Source organism: Choloepus didactylus, chromosome 18 (genome assembly GCF_015220235.1).
Source record: "Choloepus didactylus isolate mChoDid1 chromosome 18, mChoDid1.pri, whole genome shotgun sequence".
Classification (NCBI taxonomy): Eukaryota; Metazoa; Chordata; class Mammalia; order Pilosa; family Megalonychidae; genus Choloepus; species Choloepus didactylus.
In genome coordinates, this window is record NC_051324.1 from 33,369,215 (window position 1) to 33,388,820 (window position 19,606).

At 45.1% G+C, this 19,606-nt stretch overlaps 1 long non-coding RNA gene across 5 annotated transcripts in view; it reads right to left on the reverse strand.

Moving 5' to 3' along the window:
* Positions 1 to 13,218: 13,218 nt before the first annotated feature.
* Positions 13,219 to 19,606, reverse strand: part of LOC119513941 — a 38,851-nt gene continuing 32,463 nt past the window's right edge. For 4 of the 5 annotated variants that reach the window (XR_005212725.1, XR_005212726.1, XR_005212729.1 and 1 more), the window contains 2 exons: positions 18,306 to 18,394; positions 17,754 to 17,926 (listed from right to left, as the gene is read on the reverse strand). This is a non-coding gene — a long non-coding RNA (uncharacterized LOC119513941). Of the gene's footprint in view, positions 13,785 to 15,863; positions 15,955 to 17,753; positions 17,927 to 18,305; positions 18,395 to 19,606 lie in introns of those variants that run through there. The other variant, XR_005212728.1, reaches the window with a different exon arrangement.

Consider the following 19,606-nt stretch of genomic DNA (forward strand, 5'->3'; position numbering starts at 1 on the left):
AATGGTACCCTCTCAACCCTTCTACAGCTTAAAAAACAAAACAAAACAAAACAAAACAACAACAACAAAAAACAGAGCTTAAGAGTCCTTTACACAAATCAGCTGAGGTAAACACCACTTAGACCCAGTCAGCTATGTTTCCACTGATGGAAGCAAAACTCTCATGCCATGAGACAAAAACAAATGTGGTATCTGACACCACCTTCAAATTAAACTTTTAAACTTTAGTCCCTCATCATAACAAAGAAAACTTTTTATAACAATGCAGATTAAAGTCAAACACAGCATGTAAAGACGATTACAAAAAATTCCAGTAAAGTTGAGTGTGGCAGTGAAAGAGTTAAGGGTATGATAGCTCAGGGCGGGATGGGGGTAGGGGTTCTGTGATGTCCCTCTTTCCCTTGGTGTCTTGAGCCCAGGCTTATTTAACTTAATGGTTTATCCTTGGTTGCACAGCTTCAATTTTTTAATGATGCCTCCCAAGTCTGCAGCTCCAGCCTAGAATTTCCTTTTCAGCCCTAGAACCGTATGTCAGCATTTTGGGGTCAAGTACAGCTCTCCACTCTCCCCGCATGCTCCACCTCCTCCTGACCTCCTACTAGTACAGCACAACCTTAGAGTTAGATCTGAATTCACAGTCTACCTCTACCACTTTCTAACTGTGGAGCTTGCATTTCCTTATTCCCTGAAGCCTTAGTTTCCTCTTCAATAAGTGAAATCTTATTTATGTCATAGGTTTTTTGCAAGGATTAAATGAGACACTCTAAATAAGCCTGTGGCACAGTGTCCGGCTTCAATCATTGGAAGCTGTTGACCTTTTTCTTCACTACTCAAATCCGATTGGTTACAATGTTTCATCAAGTCTACCTTTTAAATTTTTCTTCAATCTGACCCCTCCTTTCTGTCCTCAGGGGATCTTCCCAGGCCCTCAGCCTATTGCATTTGTTAAAGCTCCTCAGATTTTTGCCCCTAGTTTCATCCACTCCAGTCCCTGTTTACAGCAGTGGTTTTTGACAACCTTTTTAAAAATATCTCTGGATAATTTTCAAACTGGCAGAAGAAAGTGCTCTCCTGGAATGAGGGATGGGAGATGGGGTCCCAAACACCTCCCCAGACCCCCTATTTCACTGCAGCCCTGTGAATCCCTCCAGGATCCCCAGGGCTTTGAGAAGCTCATCACTGGGTGGCCCTGGGACTGCCAGGGTGACGTTTCTGAATATGCAGATCTACCAGGTGAAAACTCTCCACATCTCCCTGCACCCAGTGCACAGGTTAGTAACCTGGGAATTGCCCTCCCTAGTCAATCTCCACCTTCACATGACATTTTAGGTATTTAAAAAAAAAAAAAAAAAATTGGCACTGACTGTGCCACACCCAGCTCATGGTGGCATCTGGGGCCTGGGGCCCTTCAGGTATGATCTCAGCTCCCCTTCCTGCCAGGTACCTCCACTCACCCATGCTGGGTCCAGCCCTCATCTTCCTTGTGCCTTTTGCTCGCAGAGTTTCCTTTGTCTTTGCACTCCTCTTTGCCTGGTGAAATCCAATTTCAGAAGAATTTTCAGTCAGCTGGTCAAGTTCTATCAACACATCCTATTGGATTTTAGATTGGGATTTGCAAATGGATTTGGAGAGAGTTAACATCTTTCCAGGAATATAATGTCTCTCCACTTACTTGAGTTTTCTTTTCTGTCCATCAGCAAAGCTTTACAATTTTCATAGAATTCTTGCACAGCTCCTGGCAGATCTCTTCCTAAGAAGTGTTCTCATCCTGTAAGTCCTACTCAAAGGTTATTTCATCTTGTGAGGTCTTTCCTGCTGATCCCTTTCCTTTTTACTGGAACTATATAGTGCAGGCTGTGTCTTAAAGACAGACTGTGAGTTCCTGGGGAATTTATCTCTGCCTTTAGTGTCAGGCACAATGTCTGGTCCAGCTGCTTCACGTAAACACTTCCTGAGGCAGTGGGCAGAGCCCCTTCAGGCCACAACTGCTTGGAGGGACAGGCCCTTGGGGTGCATGAGCTCTGCCTCCTTTGATCTTCTGTCAGGCTCAGGGCTGTCTGTGGTTTTCCTCATGTTGCTCCTGTTTTGATCTCCACCCCACCCACATTCCTGCCCCTTAGGTAGGCTCTCCTGCCTAGATGCTGCCCTGGCGGGGAGATGCAGCCCTGTCACTGAAATGGAGGTGCTGTGTGCCTGAGATTTGTCTCTTTCAGAGCAGTGCAACCCTGAAACTGGTCCTATTGAGAAAAAGTAAGTTCAGCTGTTCATATAAAAACTATAAAGCCTCTGGAGAACAAAGCTGGGTTAGTTGACTTGAAAAACCAAACACTGGGCTTCAAATAGAATAAGTCAAAAGGAAAGAAAGAAGAAAAGAGACTTGGATGGGGGAAGGGAATCAAGAACCATTAGCAACAGCTTCCTCAGCCACAGGTATTGTTGTGGTGGCATTGACTGAGCAGCCGGAAGGGATCACGCAAAAGAAAAATGGGAGCAGGAAGCAGATGGGGGGGAAAGGGCAAGACAGAGGTTTGGGGTGTGGGGTGGGCCCTGCTGGCAGGAGTCTTCTCTAGTCCAGGCTTCCCGTGCCTCCTCGGGCCTGGCTGTGGCTGTCAGTTCACCTGAGCTGGGTCCAGCAGGAGTCTCCTCTGTGGCCTCACTCACCTTGTTCTGCTGGGGGGTTCTCACAGCTGGCAGGGGTACTGTCTGTCATCCCATCCATCCTTCCATCCATCCTTTCTTTGATCCCTCTTGAGTGTCTTGCACCATGCCAGGTTCTGAAAGCACCACCTCCTGGTGCCATGAGAGAGGTTTTCAATGTTCAGGACCAAGGAGTGCCCTAATTCTGCCCTTGAGAAGCTTCCAGATTGGCTTCAGGCAGTACCAGCATTAGAAAGCACAGGGGATTCCGCTTGGCAAGTGTTTACAGAGGCCCTAATTTCTTGGCCCATCACAAAACTGGAGAAGTGGAGAGATGGGCTGGGTCATGAAGATGAGAATCGTCAAAATCAGGTTTCAACCCCAAGGACCAGATGGAAATGAATAAAGCATTCAAACACTAGGGCCCATGTTAAATTGAAATCGCCATTTCCACTTGCATTTTCCTTCTCTTTCCTGAAAGAAGAGTGTAAGTATGACGTCCAGATTTCAGGGCAGAGAAAGCATTTTTTTTTCCTAAACACATAGCCCCTGTCACGATGATGTCCACGTATACAAACACACCTTCTGCCTATCGGAGCACTGAGAAATCTGGTACTTAGGCTTTCTTCCCCGTCATAGGTAGTGGGCTAAGCTATTTTTCTTTTAATGATATTTCCCTTGGAGGAAGACTCACCTATAGCTGACTTTCTCAGTAGCGATGAAGAAGCAGTCCCTGCAGAATTTAAAGAGTCTAGGTAAGTCTGTCCTGTGCATCTTAATTACTGTATCAGGCACTGAGGTGCCGTTCATCCGTTGCATAGATGTGGTTTTTAAGTTATCCAGCACCTCAGCATGGTGGGCACAGCCTTTTCTGGGCCACCTTCCCCTCCAGTCACACTTCTGTCATTATGCAGGGCTTGTACAACCTTCCTGCTGTCCTCACCCTGTTCCCTCTGCAGGGAACCCTTTTGCTCTCCTTCCTGGTTGACAAATTTCTGCTTCTCCTTTCAGTCTCTATTCCAGTGTCATTTCCTCTGTGAAACTTTCTGAAACTTTTTCTTTCTTTTTCTCTTGCGCGGAATTAGGAACATTTTCTGGGTTCTCATGTGCTTATTGCTTATCCACAGCACCCTATATTTTATGGTAATTTGTATCTGCCCCTTTCCCCCTAGCCTGTAGGAAAAAAAAAAGGTAGAGAAAGCAGGGAGAAGGGAGGGTGAGAAGAAAGTGACAAAAATGCCTAAGGGAAGAAAAAAACAAAGCAGAACTGTCTCAACAGGGCCTCAGGGTATGGCTGTGTGGGTGGGGGCAGGTAAGCTGGGGGCAGCAGCTGCTGGTGGGCTGGGGTCCCGCCTTGGCCTCTTCTCCTCCTAACCCGGGGCCTCCTCATTCCCTCCCACAGCCTCAGTTCTGTCTCACGCCCGTAACCCTCACGCTCAGGCCAGACCTCTCCTTTGAGTTTAAAACTTGGCTATGTGCCTTTGGACACCTCCATGTGGAAGGGTCTCTGGAGCTCCAGCTTGTCAATTCCCTACAACCTCTCCTTTTCCCCACTGGCCAGGCCTAGTTCATGCTCTCCTCTTCTCTCTCTCTACATCCAATCAACGTGCACCAAGTGTGACCAATTTCATCCCTGAAAACTGTTGTGATTGTGTCCACTGCTCTGGCTTCTCTCCTTGGTCTTGCTTCAGTTCTGTGGCCCTCCAAGGGGTCCCTGAGTGGTCTCCAGAAAGCATGAGGCCGGCGGAGTCACCCCCTCCCTCACCCGCCGTGCCTCCATCTGCCCAGAGAGTGAAGTCCAGGTTCCTTGACCTGGGCCCCGTTGGTCACTCCAGCCTCACCCCGCACCGTCTCTGCCTTTAGGCGACAGCAGGGCTTGGATAGCCCCACACGCAGGGTGCTGCCTCACGCCTCGAGGCCTCCGTTTAATCTGTTTCTGCCATAGGGGATAATTTCAATATATTCTTCCTCCAGTAAGCCTTCCCTGATTCCAGTTCCCCAGCACCATCCTACACAGTTCTGCCTTCACCTTGCCACACTGTCTTACAATTGTCTGTTGCATCTGTCTCCTTCATCGGACCAAGACTCATGAAAGAACAACTGTGTTTCATTCATCTCTGAATCCCAAGCCCGGGACCCTAGCCAACCTCAGGGATAGTGCTTGGTAAACCTTGGATGAATGAATGACTAACAAATGGGCTTTCACTTGCCATGGCACTCCTTGGCAAAAGATGGGCAATGAGAACCAGGAGAGGCAGGGAATGGGGGAATGAGGTGCCTGAGCAGTTCATACCATTATATAAATTTCCAGGAAGAGACCCTGGCAGCCAAAGCAGGCAGGAAAAGAAAAGAGAAGGAAGTGACTTCATTGTGAGCCAGATACAGAGCTTGGGACTCAACACCTAGTCAAGGTGCTGCTCTGACTATCCGCATGTAATGGACAGGGATGTCCCAGAGACTTTGCAGGTCACAAAATGGGGAGCCTGTTTCTTCAGGTTCTCAAGGAAAATAATCATTTGCATCCCAGACTTCTGTCTCACTGTTTCACCTGGTTTCCTTGGGATTTGTATCATGCTTCCTTCTGAAAGGGTGAGGCATTCACAGGCCACTTCCTAGGTAAATCTGGGTAAAAATAGATCCTCACTTTCTTATAAACAGGACCCATTTCCTCCCTAGAGAGAGACCATCTTGCTGAATATGGTAGATGGTGGCCAGGAAGTGGTAGGGGGATAACCCAGTCCCCTCCCCAACTTCATCCCCTGAATGGGAGCTTGAACACTGAGGTACAAGAACTGGCTCCCTCCCCTGCTTGGACATTCCTCTGACAAATGTGTGATGACACCTACCTTTCTTCTGAGCAGTGAGACCACCTGCCCCACAGACTCAGAGGTGGGCACCATGAGCTCCAGACCCCCTCATTGTCCCCAACAAACCTGCCACTCAACCTGAGTCTCCCACCCAAAGTCCCTCCGCTCAGCAGAGGCTGATTCCCCACTGGGCTGTGGCTCCTTCATAAAGACCCCTTCCTTTGGTGATTCCTCAGAAAACTAAATATTCAGTTGCCCTACGACCCAGCAATTCCACTACTCAGTATCTACACAGAAAGCAGTGACACGAACAGACATTTGCACACCAATGTTCATAGCAGCATTATTCACAATTGCAAAAGATGGAAACAATCCAGGTGTCCATCAACAGAAAAGTGAATAAACAAAATGTGGTATGTACATATGATGGAATATTATGCAGCAGTAAGAAGGAAGGAGGTCCTGAAGTATGCGACAACACGGATGAAACTTGAAGACATAATGCTGAGTGAAATTAGCCAGACACAAAAAGAGAGATATTGTATGATTTCACTAATATGAACCACCTAGAAAATGTAAAGTCGAAGTTTTAAAATGGAGAATATAGCGGACCTATAGACAGACAGAGGCTAGAGAAGGGGGAGTGGTTATATAATACATACATATTTGTTAATGAGGTTGATCTTAAATGTTTGGGAATGGATACAGGTGATGGTAGTTTGTTATTGGACTTATAATAGTGCCATTGAAGGTGAATATGATTGAAAGGGGTTATCTAAAGTCATGTATCTCACTGATTAATACTACAAATATAAATAAGTTCTTTTTTTTAAATTCAGTTTTATTGAGGTATGTTCGCATACCATACAGTCATCCATGGTGTACAATCTACTGTTCACAGTACCATCATACAGCTGTGCATTCATCACCCCAGTCTATTTTTGAACATTTTCCTTATACCAGAAAGAATCACAATAAGAATAAAAAAATAAAATAAAAAAGAACACTCAAATCATCCCCCCCATCCCATCCTCTTTTTCATTTAGTTTTTGTCCCCATTTTTCCTACTCATCCATCCATACACTGGATAAAGGGAGTGTGATCCACAAGATTTTCACAATCACACTGTCACCCCTTGTAAGCTAAATTGTTATACAATCATCTTCATCTACATTAGGTTGGAGTTGGATACTTTCAGATATTTACTTCTAGCTTTTCCAATATATTAAAACCTAAAATGTGTTACCTATATAGTACATAAGAATGTCCACCAGAGTGACTTCTTGACTACACTTGAAATCTCTCAGCCACTGAAACTTTATTTCGTTTCATTTCGCATCCCCCTTTTGGTCAAGAAGATGTTCTCAATTCCATGATGCCAGGTCCAGATTCATCCCCAGGAGTCATATCCTGCATTGCCAGGGAGATTTACACCCCTGGGAGTCAGGTCGCACGTGGAGGGGGGGCAGTGCAGTGAGATCATCTGCCAAGGTGGCTTAGTTAGAGAGAGAGGGTCACATCTGAGCAACAAAGAGGCACTCAGGGGGAAACTCTTAGACACAATTATAAGCAGGTTTAGCCTCTCCTTTACAGTAACAAGCTTCATAGGGGCAAGCCCCAAGACAGAGGGCTCAGCATGTCAAGCTGTCAGTCTGCAGTGTTTGTGAGAACATCAGCAACAATCCAGGTGAGGAAGTCCAACACCTACACATCCTCCCCCAGCACCTCAGGGGGGCCCTGAATATATATTTTTATTCTCCATCCAAATTACTTTGGGATGTGTTGCTATTTCACTCTAACCTAAACAGACCTACCATATCTCACTTCCTATTCCAAGTTCCACGTAATTGTGGTGTTTGAACAAACTGACTGTAGAAGTTATATTGTTTAGAAAATATAGATCCTACACCAAATAAACATTTCTTCCTTTGGTCTTACTTGGAAGTTGAAGTTTTAACACACATGAACTACTTAAAATGTATGACACTTGCACAAAGAGTTAATAATAAAATGGTATATGGAAAATTACCTATTGCATGCTATGTACTATATTTAACAGTAATATCTTACTGGTACACCAGTACTAGGGGTAAATAATTGGTGGGGATAAGGGATATGGGGTGTTTTGGGTTTTCTTTTATGTGTGGCTATGTATACCTGTTATTTTTCTGTAATGGTGAAGCTAAGCCTACTTACGACACACCTAAGAGTCATCTCCAGAGAACCTCTTTTGTTGTTCAGATGTGGCCTCTCTCTAAGCCAAACTCTGCAAATAAACTCATTACCCTCCCCTCTATGTAGGACATGATTTTCAGGGACGTAAGTCGCCTCAGCAATGTGGGATATGATTCCCAGGGATGAGCCTGGCCCTGACATTGTGGGATTAACAATGTCTTCTTGTCCAAAAGGGGGAAAAGAAATGTAACAAAATAAGGTTTCAGTGGCTAAGAAATTTCAAATAGTTGAGAGATCATTCTAGAGGTTACTCTTATGCAAGCTATGGCCAGATATTACAAATTGCCATGCTGTGTCAAGACCCAACCAACAGTATTCCTGGAAACCCTAAACTCTATAAAAGTTTTACTTATTATTTTCCAGAAACTTAAAACCTCCAGATTATTCCTATACCAGATAAGCCCTGAAACTTAGAGGTACCAGTCTCTCCCAGAACATCAACCAGGTGCATTCCTCTATCCCAAAATGTTGACACCCCTTTTCAACATGAAGAAATCAGAATGGTCATTTCCCAAATATCCCTGAGGATTGAGAAAATGATCAAAAGAGAGGGAGGAGTTGTAACAGAGAAGCTAGATTTAACAAATGATTATGACAATTGAATCAATATATAGATATTTCTTTTTAGTTTCTAGTGTATTAGAAGAGCCAGAAGGAAATACCTGAACTTGTAGAACTGTAACCCATACTATACTTTGAAATTTGCTATATAATTATCAGTTAAACTGCTTTTTGAAATTTATCACTTTTCTGTATGTATATTACACTTCTCAATAAAAAATGTTTAAAAAAAAAAAGACCCCTTTGGGGAGAAGAACTGTGCCACTTATTTGCAAATGGTTCAAAAACAATAATGTTAAGAATAGTTGAAATCAAGTGTTGGATTTACAAAAGGTCTTTACCATCTTCTGTGAGTTCAAAGATACCTCAAGAAGTTAAAAAATGAGCAGCTTTATAAAGTGACTTCTCCTACAGCAGGGCCTCCACTGATTCACTCCTATCACAAATCGTACGAACAGATGGGAGCCACAGTCCAACCCCACAGTCCCATCCACTGCCACTTGATGTCTCTGCTCATCTTCAAGGGACACTTGGAGACCTTTGATATCAGCACTCCTTCCTTCCCAAACAGCTCTGGTTTCCCGGTAATTGACAAGTACCCACCCCAGGCCCTCAGTCACAGTCTCCACTTACGGGGACTGGAGGGGGCAGCTGTGACCTGAGAATCAGCCTCGCCGACCCACATCGGACCTTGCATCCACAGCAAACTCCGACATGGTGTCCAAAAAGGAACACAAGGCTGCCAGAACCTTGAGAGGGTTTGGAGGTTCTAATGAAGCTGATTGTATAACATAGACCAAAGGCGGGAAGAGGAGGGAGCCCAGCCTGAGTAGTTCACTCCTCTGCGGCGGGAGGATTCTGCAGGCTAAATTCGGGGCTACTGTTCAATGATGTTCTCGTGGGACGCTCTATTGTCCAATTTTCTTGAGGTGGAAGGTTTTTCCCCAGTATGTTCAGGTGCCGTCCGCGCTGGCCCTCCCCCTCGCTGTGTGACTGGGGGCAACTCGCAGCCCCCCTGGGGACCAGTAGCCCCGCGTGTAATGTAGATGCTGGTGAACAAAGCGCCGCTCCCGCGTCTGGCTGGGCTCAGACCCCGCCAAGCTGGGGTTCTCGCCGCCCACTCATTTGCCTAAGGCGGGCTCGTGGTCAGTCCCGGCACTGGCCAACCCGGATCGGCGACACCTGCTGGGTCACCTGATCCGCACCTCACCGCGCTCGGACCTGACTTGGTGCTGGAACTCGCCCCTCCCCAGCCCCGGCAGCCCTAGCTGAGGAAAACAAGGTGAGGCTCCACCCCTGACAAATGGGGCGTCTACGGTGTGCCCCGCACTGAGCAGACACTGGAGCCGCGCGGAGAAGCCGACTTGGGCTTTTCCTAGGGTGGGGGTGGGAGCTCAGGACCTCGGGGTAGGAGTGGGGAGACCGACCAGGGCGCAGACAATTGACCCGCAGAGTGATCTATGTACCGAAGGAGAGAAGGCCGGGATTAGGGGCCCCGAGCTGGGTGCAGATCCAACCAAGAAGGTTATGGGTCTGGGGGTGTTCGGAGCGTGGACGGGGCTGAAAAAGAGCCCGGACAATGTGATAGGGCTTGAATGCGAGCACAGAAGATGAAGCGCTAAGTATAGACGGCGTCACACTTTAATCGAAGCCCTGTGCCTTATCCCGGCCTTGGAGGGTGTCCCAACCTCGTGCGCTTGAGTCCCAGGACAATGAATCGCCGCCGTCCCAAACCTTTGTCCTGGGCCGCGCTCGGACAGTCACAACCAAGGCCTTCAAGCTCAGGGCTCGCCCCGGCGTCCCCACCGCGTCCCCTCTGTAAGAAGTGCTGGCTAAGAGGGTGAGAAGTGTTGTCCTTATGGAACTGCCAGCCTGGCACGATGGCGCTGTCCAGCTCACAGTGCTGAAGCGTTCCAGTCTCTGCAGCCAGAGAACCGAGAGCGGCCCTCGCCTGCAACTGCCCTTAAGGACCTGGCTTAACTCCAGGCCGCGTCCAGACTGGCCCAATAATTTGCAGTGATGTTGGTCTGTTTCGGCAGGACCGACCACCGTAAGATAAACTGGAATCACCTCGGAGGCCCAAGCTTCCCTGAGGAGGCTCAGGAAGGCCAAATGCTTGTGCAGGGGCCACTCAGCAGGAGAGTGGACAGAACTTGACCCCTGTGCTCTCTCCTGGAACCAGTAGGCATTTGTGCACTGTAGACATCTCCAATGGCTGCTCCAGACCTAACCTATGAGCTGTCTGGGGATGCTGGACCCTGGGGAGTGTTCACTCACTTCCCAGAAACGCAATTCTTCCCATGAGCATACAAGGCAGTAGAGACAAGCCCTGGGATTCTTCCCATACACATTCTAAGCAGTGAAAATGCTCCTCCCTCCACTTGTGACAACTCCCAGCTTCTGTGGATGCCCACACAAAACCCCCCTCAATATTCAAGCAGGAAGGGATAATCAAGTGTCCCCAGTGAAGAGTTGGACAACTTGGGGTCTAGACTCTTGCCTTTAGAGGAATAAGAGAAGCAGCTGTCTAGCATGTTTAGTGTAATCATGATGGTGATGATGCTGGGCAGCATGAAGAAGCCAGGCACAGCTCCTAGGGGCAGAAACGAGGGGTCCACAGGATGCCAGAAGGAGCAGCCAGATGACCCAGTTGGTGCCCAGATCCAAGCCTCTGCCTTAACTATCACACTTGGCTGGCTCCAGGACCCCACAGGTAGCTATCATGGAAGACCAGGGCCACCTCACACCTCCTTAGCATCAGCCTGAAGCTCATTGTGTAGTCAGGAGGGGCAAGAGTAGTCGAGGCAAAAGAGAGTCCTCCAGAGGAGCAGAGTGTGGCAACCACCATGTCCTGGTGCAGGAGATGTGTGCAGGAACCCAGCTCCAGAGCCTCCAACTGCCATGTAGCTCCTGTATGAAGACCCCCGGGTGTAGAGAGTAGTCTGACTAGAGGTGGTACATGGCACCCGGGGCCCCAGAGGATCACACACTGTGGCAGGGATGTACACTTGCGTGAGGAGAAGCAGGTGATGCCTTTAGAATTCTTGAACAATCCCAGAAAGAGCATTCTTAAAATTGATTATTGTGCTTATATTAATTTCCTTGGCTGCTCAAACAAATACCATGCAATGGGTTGGCTTAAATGATGGGAACTTAGTGGCTCCCAGTTTTAGGCTAAAATCAAGGTGCCATCAAGACAATGCTTTCTCCCAGAAAACAGTGGCATACTGGGGCTGGCTGCTGGTGATCCTTGGTCCCTGGCTCTTCTATCACATGGCAATGCACGTGGCAGCCTCTTCTGGCTTCTTCTTTCTCTTCCAGGTTCCGTTGACTTTCAGCTTCTGGCTGCCCTCTCTGGCTTTTCCTTTCTCTGTGACCTTCCCCATAAGGCAATAAATTATAGGATTAAGACTCATCCTGGACCACACCTTATCTGAAGCAACCTCATCAAAAGGTCATATTTACAAGGGTTCACACCCACAAGAATGGATTAAGTTTAAAGTTTTCTGGGGTACACAGCTCCAAACTACTGCAGTGCAGCATAATGGATCGTATTCCTTGACTCTTGAAGACTGTCCCCCTCCTTATCCAGGAGATGGGCTGGTGTGGGGAGAGGGGTTGCTGGAAGGCTGATTTTCAGGGATACAGATGGGCTAACATGGGTAATTCAAGTGTTCACCCTCATCATGGAGGCTAACGTTTGAGATACGTGGGGATACTCAAAGGGGAAAATTCTTTATGGAAAGGAAAGTTGATATTCTACTGTGAAATGATCATTTTGAAATGTATGATTAAAATAGACCACATAAGGGATACATTTGGCAAACACTTTTACACCCATTTAAGTTAGATGTTTGGTCATTGTTACTCAGCCCATTTACTGGCTATGAATAATCATAACATTCCAATAAAATTTACATATGGAGGTTCTATTAGTCATTGTTTCATTATGCTAGTGTATACTAATCTAAACATTGGAAATGATTAAATAAATAAATCAACGATTTATTTAATACTAAAGTTCGGTTTCTTTCTAAGAAATTAAATGGTAAATACTTCTACTTCTTTCTAGCTAAAATTCTATAGCTAATTTCAGTCTGACTTTGCCTAGGATAATCAAACCTTTTCTTCCAAAAGTGCTCGTGGCAAACCCTGTGGCACTCTGCTGTAGTGATGGACAGGCCCCTAGGGCAGGCAGTTACCTCTGTGAGTTTTCTCCTTGCAAGCAGGGAGTTAGCAGTAGCCCTGAGGTTTCTTGATCCTAGGTATAGTAACTACAAACCCTGACACCTTTTTGTACTTGGGAATGTAGAGTGGAGAACCAGGCCCAGGCCCACTGGTACATTAGACTTAGCAGTCCTGGCTGCTCCTGCAAACTTTGCACTGCACAATAGCTTGTTAATGAATTCCTAGATACCTCATTCTTAAATTTGTAAAAATTTTTCCTTAGAAATAATTTCAAACTTACTTCCAAAAAAAGTTTTAAAAATTAAGAAAGAGGTACCTCACAATGCATTAACATGAGATGTGTGTGAAAATCTTACGGAGACTATTGTACAGTTTTGGCAAACATTAGAGTATCTAAATAATTGAGATCTAAGCCTGTATGCTAGAAATTTTAATGATCCGATAAATCCTCGAAGCAACACAATCAAAGAAGTTATAATCAAACCAACCCCTCCACTTCACATAAGTAAAGTCTTAGAATAGAATGTTTTAGAATAAAACAGGACAGTGTTCCTCTGGTAGAATATTGTTGAATCTCTTCACCCTGTGGGCCTGGTATTTGGGGATTATGTGTGCATACCTCAGTAAGAATTTCTTGAAAAGAAATAGAATGGATGACTAAGGGGAGAGAGAGAGAGATGCAGTCTTAGGCCAGCTCCCTCTAGTACAAGGGACTAAGGACACCTTTGTGAAAGAAGGGAGCCGACTCCGTCTCTGTGTTCCTGCAAAAGAAAACTTTATTCTACTCATTCCTACAGGTTTTTATAGCATACAAGGTAGTTTCCTACATGACTGTTTTCAGGTTTTTCAGGGAGGGTGCATTTTTTCTGAAGCCATAAGGTCATGATTGCATGTCTTTGATCTCAAGGGATAATTTCTTCGGGGCCTGACAGGAGACAGGAGCAGGAGACAGGAGCATGGAAGGAGCCCAGTGACTTTACCCTTATCTAAATTGCCTGCCTTCAGGCACATGAAGCTTTGGCCTTCTCCCAGCCTGGTGCCTGCCTTCAGGCACACAATGCTTAGGAGGTGGCCTCCCTGTATAACCTATCAAGCCAGGGAAACTTGCGTGTCTCCACATCTCCCCCCTTTTTATTATGATTACAATTTGGTGTAATGACATAAAGCTCATTCATAGGGATATCGTGGGGGTTCTTTGAGGGAGCGTGGCGTCTTCTCAAGCTGTTCCACCCGCACCGGAGTCAGCTTCGGGAGGTATCTTCTTTGTACAGTTGTTATAATGCAGCATTGTTGGTCCTCTGGGAAACAGGATGGTGGGCTCCAGGGTTCCATTGGGCTGTTTTGTGACAGACAATGCTTTAAAAATAATTGAAATTATCATTAGCAGTATAACATTGTTGTTTGATGTTATGCACATCAGTAACCAAAAGAAGATAAGAAGTTTTTAATTTTGATAACATTGTTGAAACATTTTTTTCTGCAATTTATAACATATTACATGAATTTAATCATTTTTTAGTAGTTTGTTTATTTATTTATTTATTTATTTATTTATTTATTTATTTTAAGGTGAAAGAACAAATTCTTTGTAACCGTTGGGAGTAAAAAGATATTTTTTAGGGTTTGACCTTGAGAAAGCAAAATGTTAAAAGTTATTAGGTTTGAAACAGTATATATATGTATTTTTATTTAGTTAAAGTTAAGGAAAAGACTTAACTCTTTTAAAAGTGAGAAGACAATATTTTTAAACAACCAAGGACATGATAAATTTAACATATGTTGAGTGCAAGAAGTTATTTTGATAAAAGAGACTTTTTGCATCTTACACTGATTACTTAGAAAAATATTTTTACAACCTTTTATTAGGAAATAACACCTTAATAATTTAAGGAAACTTTCCCTTAATAAAAACAGCAGGAGACCTTAACATAAGGAGCTTGCAGTATGGTGAGGAATGTTTATATTTTGTGAATTATTAGGCACATACCCACAACACTGACTATTAATTACTGCTTTGGGTGGTGGTTAAAATATTTAATGCTATTTTTAATAAAACCACTTTTTCTTTAAGTTCTGAGGTTCTATCGTTAAGCAGTGTTTACTAGTTTTTACCATTTTTTAACTTTGACCACAGAAATAATTGTTTTCACAAACTTTTTACAGTTTTCTGTACCTATCTTTCAACCTTGACTACAGAAATAAATTTTCCACTCTACAAACCTTCTACAACTTTCTGTATCCATTTAGGCTTTATCCCACATTCCTATCCATCCAGGCTTCATCCTACATTCCTAAACAATCAGTTATTTAGGATAAAGCTACTTTTCTTTTCCCCTTAATTAGAAAAACATTCCTTATACCTTCTATACAACATGCTATTACCATCAAAATCAAACTTGTTGGAATGATGCTAAATATTTAAAATAAAATATTCTTTATAGAGAGAGGGAGTTAAAGTTCTCATTCTCAGATTCCTTAGTAGAGATATTATTTTATAACATGGTTTTTTCACACAAATGCAAACTGTGCAAGCTGCACAGCATTTAAAAGGAGAACTACAAATCTGGGGTTATGGTTAGTGGGGCTTAAACCCACTGAGTTAGCATGCATGACCCTTGGATTAACTTAATTAGCTTTACTACACAATAGATTAATTGAAACAAAAGAAAGCAAAGTGAACACAATAAACAAAAAATCACAAACTTGCCCAGCACAGGGAAAGTCTGAATTGCAGAGCTACCCTAACTCAGATGCATTTGGTGTTATTCTGTGGTGGGTGCTTCCACCTGGACTTCCCAGTCCTGGCACTCTAGGAAAAATTTCTGGGCAGCTGGTTAAGCATAATGGGGCAAACAAGAGCACCAGCTAACTGCCTTGCGAAGACAGCATTGCGAAACTGGTGCGGCACCTTCAGGGAGGGAAGGCGGTGGTGGTGGCGATAAAGGAAGAAGGGGAGGGAGCGAGGCTGTAGTCATTTCCCCGCCGCCTTTATCAGCTGGCAGTATGGGAGCCCAGGGCTTGGGAGGCGGGAGACCTTTATCGGAGAGAGTGGTGGTCTCTCTCTTAGGCACATTAGTTTCTGAAGCCTCAGTCTTGGCAATATGAAGAGGGACCAGAGCAGTGTGAACAAGAGCCCATGTAGTAAATGTTTTAGAGGAAACTTTTTGTCCTTGCTTAAAGTGGCACTTTAAATTTCGTCTAATGCACTCCCACACATCTAAGTCTAATGTGCCTTCCTCAGGAAACCAAGGGTTGTGTTGAACAACATCATGCAATAAAGAATACAAATTATCTTCTGCAACAGAAGCTCCACTAGCCTGCAGCAGCTGTTGTAAAATTAAAACATACCGGTGCTGGGGAACACTGAGAGACTGACCCATATCGTTGAGTGGCTGAAACTACTGAACCACCACGAGACAACTCACTTGTACTTACTGTGCAGCTTCCAAACGTTGTGGTCGGGACTGGAACCCCTCACACGGGGCACCAATTGCGAAAGAAGGGAGCTGACTCTGTCTCTGTGTTCCTGTAAGAGAAAACTTTATTCTACTCATTCCTACAGGTTTTTATAGCATACAAGGTAGTTTCCTATGTGACTGTTTTCAGGTTTTTCAGGGAGGGTGCATTTTTTCTAAAGCCATAAGGTCATGATTGCATGTCTTTGATCTCAAGGGACAATTTCTTCAGGGCAGGACGGGAGACAGGAGCAGGAGACAGGAGCACGGAAGGAGCTGGGTGACTTTACCCTTATCTAAATTGCCTGCCTTTGGGCACGCAAAGCTTTGGCCTTCTCCCAGCCTGGTGCCTGCCTTCAGGCACACAATGTTTAGGAGGTGGCCTCCCTGTATAACCTATCAAGCCAGGGAAACTTCCGTGTCTCCACACACCTTCCTAAGGAAAAGCTAGAGATAGAGATGTGAAGATACTTGAGCACAAAATGACGTCCCCCAGCCTGTGCTCTGGAGTGAGGTCCCAGGAGTAGCAGGTCTGGTTCAATCAACATATTCTCTTAGTAATGTCTTATAAATGCAGAAATCGAGTCTCTGAGATGACATGACTTAGCCAAGGTCATCCAATGAGGAGGAAGACCCAGGACTGGACCCTGGGGTTCCCCTCCAAGACCAACACACACCTTTCACCTTCCCTCAACTGCTTTGTTCCTACCAGGCCTGGCTTTCTGGGGTGAACAACCAAGCTCTTACCAACATTGATGTCATGTGTATGCTGGCTAGGTCTTCTTTCCTGGCTGCCCATGACATAAAAACACAGTGCTTTGAACCACTATCTCACCTATAAACCCATGTCTTCAGCTGAAAAAAGAGGCAAACTGAGCAAAAACCCCAAAGAAAACATGGCGCAAGATTCAGTGCCATTTGACAGGAAAAGCTGTCATCATAAATGAACTGAAGTTCTTTCGAAGTGGGATTAACTAACAGAAGGCTCAGAGGAGATGCTAGAACACTTTGCATGTGTAAAAAGTCAAGAGGACTCTGGAAAATTTCAGATGTTACGAAGAAAATAATCCAAATACTCCAAACTCAAAGCCAAAGTGAAGTGCATTCTTCTCTGTTACCCAGTAGGGTTAGGGGTGGCTCTTACCCCAAGACCCGGTTCTGTTCCCAGTGCCTGTTGGATCTCTGGGCCTCCCCTCCTGCCTTCTAGGACAAAGTGTGAGGAGCTGGAGCTGTGGTAGGCAGGACAGCCATCCCGTCATGCGCAACCCACCCGAGGCAGCATGACGTTCTTGTGGATGTGATCCCAGCCAGGTCATGCGGTGCTCTCTGGATGGTGTCCCCACTGAGGCTGCCCGAGGCAAGCTGGGGGCAGGCCCAGACCAGCTCACTCTGGAAGCTCCTCATATTCATGGGCGCCTTGACCAGGGTCAGTCTCAGGGGTCTGAGCAGATTACTGCCCCCCAGGAGCCTGGTTCTGGAGCGGCAGGGAGTAACTCAGAACGGGCAGCTTGGAAGAAGGGTTTTTGCTCCACACTCTTCCATCCTTTGACCCTGAAAACAATATGTTCTTTATAGATTTAGGTTTCTCTGACCGTCCCAATGAGAACCCATAAAACTATGTTTTAATAAGACAGTTTATCCTGGTGAATTGAAGGGCTTCTGACTGTAAGCAGCTGGAAGCCTTGAACTGTACTAACTCCAAGAGGCAGCACTTCTTTATACCACAGGCAACATCAGCATGCCTAGACCCATGCTGAGTCCTTACATATGTCACTATTTACCTTCACATCATCCCTGAAGGTTAAGGGGGATTGTGTGCAATTTATAGATGAATAACCTGAGGTTAAAGAAGTTGAAAGACTTGCCTTAGACCACTTAGTGGGTGATGGCCGAGTCAGCATTCAGACGAGTGTCACTAGTGTCCATATCTCTTTACACCAAGACAGCACAGAGGGGCCTACTGGGGGAGGCGACGGATCTTATCTGCCACACACTCCTCAGCATCTCCAGCCCCCACTATACAGTGTCCTCTTCTCTTGTGTCCTGTACCCAAATCACAGGGCAGCTGCTGGTCCACAGGGTGGCTTTGCATAAATTAGAAAAATGTACCCCCTCCCCAGGCAGACACAGACCCTATGAATGGTGTGACAAGAGAAGACTTTCTTCTGATAATAGGAGGGGCTAGAGGCAGGGTGGGTCGAAGCCCACAGTCGTTTCATTGGCTAGGCCCTTGTGCAGTGCAGAGACTTCACAACCACACCCAACATTCCTCCCAGAACAGGTGAGACAAACCCTCTGGAATGTTCCCCCATCCTGAGAGCCCCTGTCCAGTCACCCCATTCAGAGCTGACTCTGCTCCTCATCAGCTCTGGGTCAAGGCAAGGCTAGTTTCTACACAAAGGCTGGACCCAATATTAATTACCTCCTCCTGGTGCAAAGCCTGTGGGACTTGATGCAGAGGACACAGTTGGGTGTGGTGCTGTGCAGGACTTCCCGACGGTCCGAGGAAGCCTGCAGAGGGGAGAGAAGATAGGGTCAGGATTAGGACCAACCAGAGGCTTGTTGGCTAGATCAGGGGTCCTCCAAGCCCTGAGATGGGGTCCCCCAGACCAGGGCCTCATGTCCCCTTGGGATTCCCTGACTCGATGACCACAGGAAGCTCTCACTGAGAGGGCCCAGGTGGGGGTAGGGAATAGGGTATTACCGCTCAAAATGTATAGAGTTTCTATTTGGGATGATGGAACAGTTTTGGTAATGGATGGTGGTGACGGTAGCACAACATTGTCAACCTAATTAACAGCACTAAAATATTTATTTGAATGTGAAAAAAGGGGAAATTTTTGGTTATATGTATACGTTATGAGAATAAATTTTTTTAAAAAATTTGTGGAACCACACAATACAGTGAAATCTAAGTTAAACTATAGCCTGTAGTTAAAGGCACAATTATAAAAATGTACTTCCATCAATTAATACAAATATACCATGTCAATGCAAGGTTTTAATAATAGGGTGGTATATGGGAACCCTGCATTTTATGCATGATTGTTCTATAAACTCACAACTTCTCTAATAAAATAAAATAATATTATTCAGCAATAAAAGGCATGAAATATTGATACACAAAATATAGATGAATCTCAAAATAAATAAGCTGAATGAAAGGAGTCAGACAAAAAGAGAGTATATACTGTATGATTACAACTATTAAAAAAACTCTAGAAAATGCAAACTTATCAGAATGGGAAGGGGGTAAGGGTGATTACAAAGGGCCAGTTTCAGAGTGATAAATATATATGCCCACTCTTACAATTGTGGTGATGGTTTCATAAAAAAGCATGTCAAAACTTATCAAATTATACACTTGAAATATATGGTTTATTGTATGTCAATTATACCTGAATAAAGGTGTTCTTAAAAAATCTTCACACGATCTGCCCACCATCCAATGATCCTGACTTTCATGAGCATTTTTTTATATTGTAGAGTCATATCATGCACAAATTCAAATGAGAATTTGCAAACAAAAAATGATTTTTTAAAAAAAGAGAGAAATAATTCCCACAAGTACAGGCAGTCCATACCCCTGCCATTACCTAAGCGGGTGCCCTGGGCTGAGCCTGAGCTGGGAGGTGACACTGTGGACCCTCAGCCCCCTCTCAGCCCCTGGCTGCCTCTGAAAAGTATAGTATTTCTCTAAGCCTGAGGGCACTTTGAGGTATT